The sequence below is a fragment of the Arachis ipaensis genome, chromosome B10 (assembly GCF_059453495.1).
Source record: "Arachis ipaensis isolate K30076 ecotype BB chromosome B10, ASM5945349v1, whole genome shotgun sequence".
In the NCBI taxonomy this organism is placed as follows: Eukaryota; Viridiplantae; Streptophyta; class Magnoliopsida; order Fabales; family Fabaceae; genus Arachis; species Arachis ipaensis.
Window position 1 is genome coordinate 20,595,911 of NC_142435.1, and position 7,809 is coordinate 20,603,719.

The 7,809-nt window shown below is 42.4% G+C and overlaps 1 non-coding gene across 1 annotated transcript; it reads right to left on the reverse strand.

The window, feature by feature from the left end:
* Positions 1–241: 241 nt before the first annotated feature.
* Positions 242–349, reverse strand: LOC148579356 (small nucleolar RNA R71). Its single transcript, XR_015895769.1, has one exon. It is a non-coding gene; the product is annotated as a small nucleolar RNA R71 (small nucleolar RNA).
* Between the last annotated feature and the right edge of the window lie 7,460 nt (positions 350–7,809).

Here is a 7,809-nt window from a genome sequence, read left to right on the forward strand (position 1 = left end):
CAAGTTTCATGGACTTCCATCTGAAGATCCTTTTCAGTTCTTAACTGAATTCTTGCAGATATGTGATACTGTTAAGACTAATGGAGTAGATCCTGAAGTCTACAGGCTCATGCTTTTCCCTTTTGCTGTAAGAGACAGAGCTAGATTATGGTTGGATTCTCAACCCAAAGACAGCCTGAACTCTTGGGATAAGCTGGTCACGGCTTTCTTAGCCAAGTACTTTCCTCCTCAAAAGCTGAGCAAGCTTAGAGCTGATGTTCAAACCTTCAGACAGAAAGAAGGTGAATCCCTCTATGAAGCTTGGGAAAGATACAAACAGTTGACCAAAAAGTGTCCTTCTGACATGCTTTCAGAATGGACCATCCTGGATATATTCTATGATGGTTTATCTGAGCTATCAAAGATGTCATTGGATACCTCTGCAGGTGGATCCATTCACCTAAAGAAAACGCCTGCAGAAGCTCAAGAACTCATTGACATGGTTGCTAATAACCAGTTCATGTACACTTCTGAAAGGAATCCTGTGAGTAATGGGACGCCTATGAAGAAGGGAGTTCTTGAAGTTGATACTCTGAATGCCATAGTGGCTCAGAATAAAATATTGACTCAGCAAGTCAATATGATCTCTCAGAGTCTGCATGGAATGCAAGCTGCATCCAACAGTACTCAAGAGGCATCTTCTGAAGAAGAAGCCTATGATCCTGAGAACCCTGCAATAGCAGAGGTAAATTACTTATGTGAACCTTATGGAAACACCTATAACTCAACATGGAGAAATCATCCAAATTTCTCATGGAAGGATCAAAAGCCCCAACAAGGCTTTAATAATGGTGGAAGAAACAGGTTTAGCAATAGCAAGCCTTTTCCATCATCAACTCAGCAACAGACAGAGAACTCTGAACAAAATGCTTCTAATTTAGCAAATCTAGTCTCTGATCTATCTAAGGCCACTGTAAGTTTCATGAATGAAACAAGGTCTTCCATTAGAAATCTGGAAGCACAAGTGGGCCAGCTAAGTAAAAGGATCACTGAAATCCCTCCTAGTACTCTCCCAAGCAATACAGAAGAGAACCCAAAAGGAGAGTGCAAGGCCATTGACATAAGCGCCATGGCCGAACCTGTGAGGAGAGGAGAGGATGTGAATCCCAAGGAGGAAGACCTCCCGGGATGTCCAGTGATCAATAAGGAGCTTCCCTCTGAGGAACCAAAGGACTCTGAGGCTCATCTAGAGACCATAGAGATTCCATTGAACCTCCTTATGCCCTTCATGAGCTCTGATGAGTATTCCTCTTCTGAAGAGAATGAGGATGTCACTGAAGAGCAAACTGCCAAGTTTCTTGGTGCAATCATGAAGCTGAATGCCAAATTGTTTGGCATTAATGCTTGGGAAGTTGAACCTCCCTTGTTCATCAATGAACTAAGTGATCTGGATCAACTGACATTGCCTCAGAAGAGACAGGATCCTGGAAAGTTCATATTACCTTGTACCATAGGCACCATGATCTTTAAAGCTCTGTGTGACCTTGGTTCAGGTATAAACCTCATGCCCCTCTCTGTAATAGAGAAACTGGGAATCTATGGGGTGCAAGCTGCTAAAATCTCACTAGAGATGGCAGACAGCTCAAGAAGACAGGCCTATGGACAAGTAGAAGATGTATTAGTAAAGGTTGAGGGCCTTTACATACCTACTGATTTCATAGTCCTGGATACTGGAAAGGAAGAGGATGAATCCATCATCCTAGGAAGACCTTTCCTGGCCACAGCAAGAGCTGTGATTGATGTTGACAGAGGCGAAATAGTCCTTCAATGGAATGAGAACTCCCTTGTATTCAAAACTCAAGGATCTCCCTCTGCAACCATGGAGAGGAAGCTTGAAAAGCTTCTCTCAAAGCAGAGTCAACCAGAGCCCCCACAGTCAAACTCTAAGTTTGGTGTTGGGAGGCCACAACCAAACTCTAAGTTTGGTGTTGAACTCCCATATCCAAACTCTAAGTTTGGTGTTGGAGAGTCTCAACAAAGCTCTGCACATCTATGAGGCTCCATGAGAGCCCACTGTCAAGCTATTGACATTAAAGAAGCGCTTGTTGGGAGGCAACCCAATGTTTATCTAAATTGTTTTTCATGTTTTCTTAGGTTCATGATCATGTGGAGTCACAAAATAAATAGAAAAATTGAAAACGGAATCAAAAACAGCAGAAGAAAAATCACACCCTGGAGGAGCATCTGTCTGGCGTTCAGCGCCAAAACAGAGCATGGTTCTGGCGCTGAACGCCCAAAATGGGCAGCTTCTAGGCGCTGAACGCCAGAACAGGCATGGTTCTGGCGTTCAACGCCAGAAATGGCACACAAATGGGCGTTGAACGCCCAAAATGGCCACCAACCTGGCGCTGAACGCTCAGAGTTGGGTACAAAGGCATTTTTACATGCCTAATGGTGCAGGGATGTAAATGCCTTGACACCTCAGGATCTGTGGACCCCACAGGATCATCTCAGGATCTGTGGACCCCACAGGATCCACTTAGGATCTGTGGACCCCACAAGATCCCCACCTACCTCCACTCACTTCTTCTCACCACTCTCTTTCACACAACCCCATAAACACTCTTCCCTAAAAATCCCTCACCAATCACCTCAAGCTCTCTTCCCCACTAAACCTTCACCACTCACATCCACCCACTCTTCCCAATAAACCTACCTCATAAACTCCACCTACCTTCAAAATTCAAAACCAATTTCCCACCCAAACCCACCCATATGGCCGAACATTAACCCCCCCTCCCTACCCTATATAAAGACCTCCATTCTTCACCAAATTCACATAACACACCCCTCTACACTCTCCTTGGCCAAAACCACATCTCCCTCTCCCTCTCCATATTTCTTCTTCTTCTTCTTCTATTCTTTTGTTTATTGCTCGAGGGCGAGAAATATTCTAAGTTTGGTGTGGTAAAAGCATAGCTTTTTTGTTTTTCCATTACCATTGATGGCACCTAAGACCGGAGAATCCTCTAGAAGAGGGAAAGGGAAGATAAAAGCTTCCACATCCGAGTCATGGGAGATGGAAAGGTTCATCTCCAAAGCCCATCAAGACCACTTCTATGATGTTGTGGCCAAGAAGAAGGTGATCCCTGAGGTCCCCTTCCAACTCAAAAGAAATGAGTATCCGGAGATCCGACATGAAATTCAAAGGAGAGGTTGGGAAGTTCTAACAAAACCCATCCAACAAGTCGGCATCCTAATGGTTCAAGAGTTCTATGCCAATGCATGGATCACCAAGAACCATGATCAAAGTAAGAACCCGGATCCAAAGAACTATGTTACAATGGTTCGGGGGAATTACTTAGATTTTAGTCCGGAAAATATGAGGTTGGCGTTCAACTTGCCATATATGGAAGAGAACGCACGCCCCTACACAAGGAGAGTCAACTTTGATCAAAGGTTGGACCAAGTCCTTATGGACATATGTGTAGAAGGAGCTCAATGGAAGATTGACTCCAAAGGCAAGCCGGTTCAACTAAGAAGATTGGACCTCAAGCCTATAGCTAGAGGATGGTTGGAGTTATTCAATGCTCAATCATTCCCACTAGCAACCGGTCTAAAGTTACTATAGACCGGGCCATCATGATCCATAGCATCATGATTGGAGAAGAGGTGGAAGTTCATGAGATTATACCTCAAGAACTCTACAAGGTGGCTGACAAGTCCTCCACCATGGCAAGGTTAACCTTTCCTCACCTCATTTGCCACCTATGCAATTCGGCTGGGATTGACATAGAGGGAGATATCCTCATTAAAGAGGAAAAGCCCATCACTAAGAAAAAGATGGAGCAAGCAAGAGAGCCCAGTCATGGAGCTCAAGAGGCGCAAGAAGCTCATCACCATGAGATTCCGGAAATGCCTCAAATGCACTTTCCTCCACAAAACTATTGGGAGCACATCAACACCTCCCTAGAAGAATTGAGTTCCAATGTGGGACAACTAAGGGTGGAACATCAAGAGCACTCCATCATGCTCCATGAAATAAGAGAAGATCAGAAAGCAATGAGGGAGGAGCAACAAAGACAAGGAAGAGACATAGAAGAGCTCAAGGACATCATTGGTTCCTCAAGAAGGAAACGCCACCATCACTAAGGTGGATTCATTCCTTGTTCTTATTTCTTCTGTTTTTCGTTTTCTATGTTATGTGCTTATCTATGTTTGTGCTTTCATTACATGATCATTAGTAGTTAGTAACTTTGTCTTAAAGATATGAATGTCCTATGACTCCATCACCTCTCTTAAATGAAAAATGTTTTAATTCAAAAGAACAAGAAGTACATGAGTTTCGAATTTATCCTTGAACTTAGCTTAATTACATTGATGTGGTGACAATGCTTCTTGTTTTCTAAATGTATGCTTGAACAGTGCATGAGTCTTTTGAAGTTGTTGTTTAAGAATGTTAAATATGTTGGCTCTTGAGAGAATGATGACTAGGAGACATGTTATTTGATAATCTGAAAAATCATAAAAATGATTCTTGAAGCAAGAAAAAGCAGCAAAGAACAAAGCTTGCAGAAAAAAAAAAATAGGCGAAAAAAAAATAGAAAAAAAATAGAAAGAAAAAGAAAAAGCAAGCAGAAAAAGCCAATAACCCTTAAAACCAAAAGGCAAGGGCAAATAAAAAGGATCCCAAGGCTTTGAGCATCAGTGGATAGGAGGGCCTAAAGGAATAAAATCCTGGTCTAAGCGGCTAAACCAAGCTGTCCCTAACCATGTGCTTGTGGCGTGTAGGTGTCAAGTGAAAACTTGAGACTGAGCGGTTAAAGTCAAGGTCCAAAGCAAAAAAAGAGTGTGCTTAAGAACCCTGGACACCTCTAATTGGGGACTTTAGCAAAGCTGAGTCACAATCTGAAAAGGTTCACCCAATTATGTGTCTGTGGCATTTATGTATCCGGTGGTAATACTGGAAAACAAAGTGCTTAGGGCCACGGCCAAGACTCATGAAATAGCTGTGTTCAAGAATCATCATACTGAACTAGGAGAATCAATAACACTATCTGAACTCTGAGTTCCTATAGATGCCAATCATTCTGAACCTCAATGGATAAAGTGAGATGCCAAAACTATTCAAGAGACAAAAAGCTATAAGTCCCGCTCATATGATTGAAGCTATGTTTCATTGATAGTTTGGAATTTATAGTATATTCTCTTCTTTTTATCCTATTTGATTTTCAGTTGCTTGGGGACAAGCAACAATTTAAGTTTGGTGTTGTGATGAGCGGATAATTTATACGCTTTTTGGCATTGTTTTTAGCATGTTTTTAGTAGGATCTAGTTACTTTTAGGGATGTTTTCATTAGTTTTTATGTTAAATTCACATTTCTGGACTTTACTATGAGTTTGTGTGTTTTTCTGTGATTTCAGGTATTTTCTGGCTGAAATTGAGGGACTTGAGCAAAAATCAGATTCAGAGGTTGAAAAAGGACTGCTGATGCTGTTGGATTCTAACCTCCCTGCACTCAAAGTGGATTTTCTGGAGCTACAGAACTCGAAATGGCGCGCTTCCAATTGCGTTGGAAAGTAGACATCCAGGGCTTTCCAGCAATATATAATAGTCCATACTTTGGCCAAGAATTGACGACGTAAACTGGCGTTCAACGCCAGCCTTCTGCCCAAATCTGGCGTCCAGCGCCAGAAAAGGATCCAAAACCAGAGTTGAACGCCCAAACTGGCACAGAAACTGGCGTTCAACTCCACAAATGGCCTCTGCACGTGCTACACTTAAGCTCAGCCCAAACACACACCAAGTGGGCCCCGAAAGTGGATTTATTCATCAATTACTTACTCATGTAAACCCTAGTGACTAGTTTATTATAAATAGGACCTCTTACTATTGTATTAACAGTCTTTTGATCATCTTAGGATCTTAGGATCATCTTTGAACGCATTGTTCTTAGATCATGGGGGCTGGCCACACGGCCATGCCTGGACCTTCACTTATGTATTTTCATACGGTAGAGTTTCTACACTCCATAGATTAAGCTGTGGAGCTCTGCTGTTCCTCCAAGATTAATGCAAAGTACTACTGTTTTCTATTCAATTCTTCTTATTTCTCTTCTAAGATATCCATTCACACCCAAGAACGTGATGAAGGTGATGATTATGTGTGACGCTCATCATCCTTCCCCCTTATGAACGCGTGCCTGACAAACACTTCTGTTCTACATGAATTGAGCTAGAATGAGTATCTCTTAGATCTCCTAACCAGAATCTTCGTGGCGTAAGCTAGAATGATGGCGGCATTCAAGAGAATCCGGAAGGTCTAAACCTTGTCTGTGGTATTCTGAGTAGGATTCAATGATTGAATGACTGTGACGAGCTTCAAACTCGCGAGTGCTGGGCGTTAGTGACAAACGCAAAAGGAGGGTGAATCCTATTCCAGCATGATCGAGAACCGACAGATGAATAGCCGTGCCGTGACAGGGTGCGTGAGCATATTATTCACTGAGAGGAGGGGATGTAGCCACTGACAACGGTGATGCCCTTGCATAAAGCCAGCCATGGAAAGGAGTAAGACTGATTGGATGAAGATAGCAGGAAAGCAGAGGTTCAGAGGAACGAAAAGCATCTCCATTCGCTTATCTGAAATTCCTACCAATGATTTACATAAGTATCTCTATCCCTATTCTATTATTTATTATTCGAAAACTCCATGATTATTTTATATCCGCCTGACTGAGATTTGCAAGGTGACCATAGCTTGCTTCATACCAACAATCTCCGTGGGATTCGACCCTTACTCACGTAAGGTATTACTTGGACGACCCAGTGCACTTGCTGGTTAGTTGTATCGAAGTTGTGACAATTATGAATTAAGATCAGAGCACCAAGCTTTGGAGCCATTACCAGGGATTGTTCGAGCCTGGACATCACAATTTCGTGCACCAAACTTTGAAAAATGTCACTTTATGGTAAAACAAGGGATTGTACTAGGACATGTTGTGTCTAATACGGGCATTTCTGTAGATCCAGCAAAGGTGGATGTTATTTCTAGTTTACCTTACCCCTCCTCTGTGAGGGACGTCCGTTCGTTCCTTGGCCATGCAGGTTTTTACCGGAGATTCATTAAGGACTTTAGTAAGGTAGCACTACCCTTATCCAGACTACTGCAGAAAGATATTGAGTTCGAGTTCAGTGAGGATTGCAAACAAGCGTTTGATAAGCTGAAGACCGCCCTGACTCAAGCTCCAATTGTGAGAGGACCAGACTGGAGCCAGCCATTTGAAATCATGTGTGATGCTTCCAACCATGCAGTAGGAGCAGCGCTGGCTCAGCGTGAAGGTAAGGACCCTTTTGTAATTGCTTATGCATCTAAGACTTTAGACGCTGCTCAGTCTAATTACACTACTACTGAGAAAGAGCTTCTTGCTATTGTTTTTGCTCTGGATAAATTTCGAGCCTATTTACTTGGTACTAAAGTAGTAGTGTACTCGGACCACGCAGTTCTAAAGTATTTATTAGCTAAAAAGGAGTCCAAACCAAGGCTTATACGTTGGATACTGCTACTACAAGAATTTGATTTAGAAATTAAAGATAGGAGTGGTAACCAAAATCTAGTGGCAGACTACTTGAGTCGCCTTAAGCACATTAAGGATACCTCCACTCCTATAATGATAATTTCCCATTTGATAACCTGCAAGTAGTATCTGAAGTAGTCCCTTGGTATGCACCTGTAGCTAATTATCTAGTTAGCCGCACTTTTCCTCCAAACTTTACTAAGCATCAAAGAGACAAGCTGAAAAGCGAGTCTAAATATTATATATGGGATGA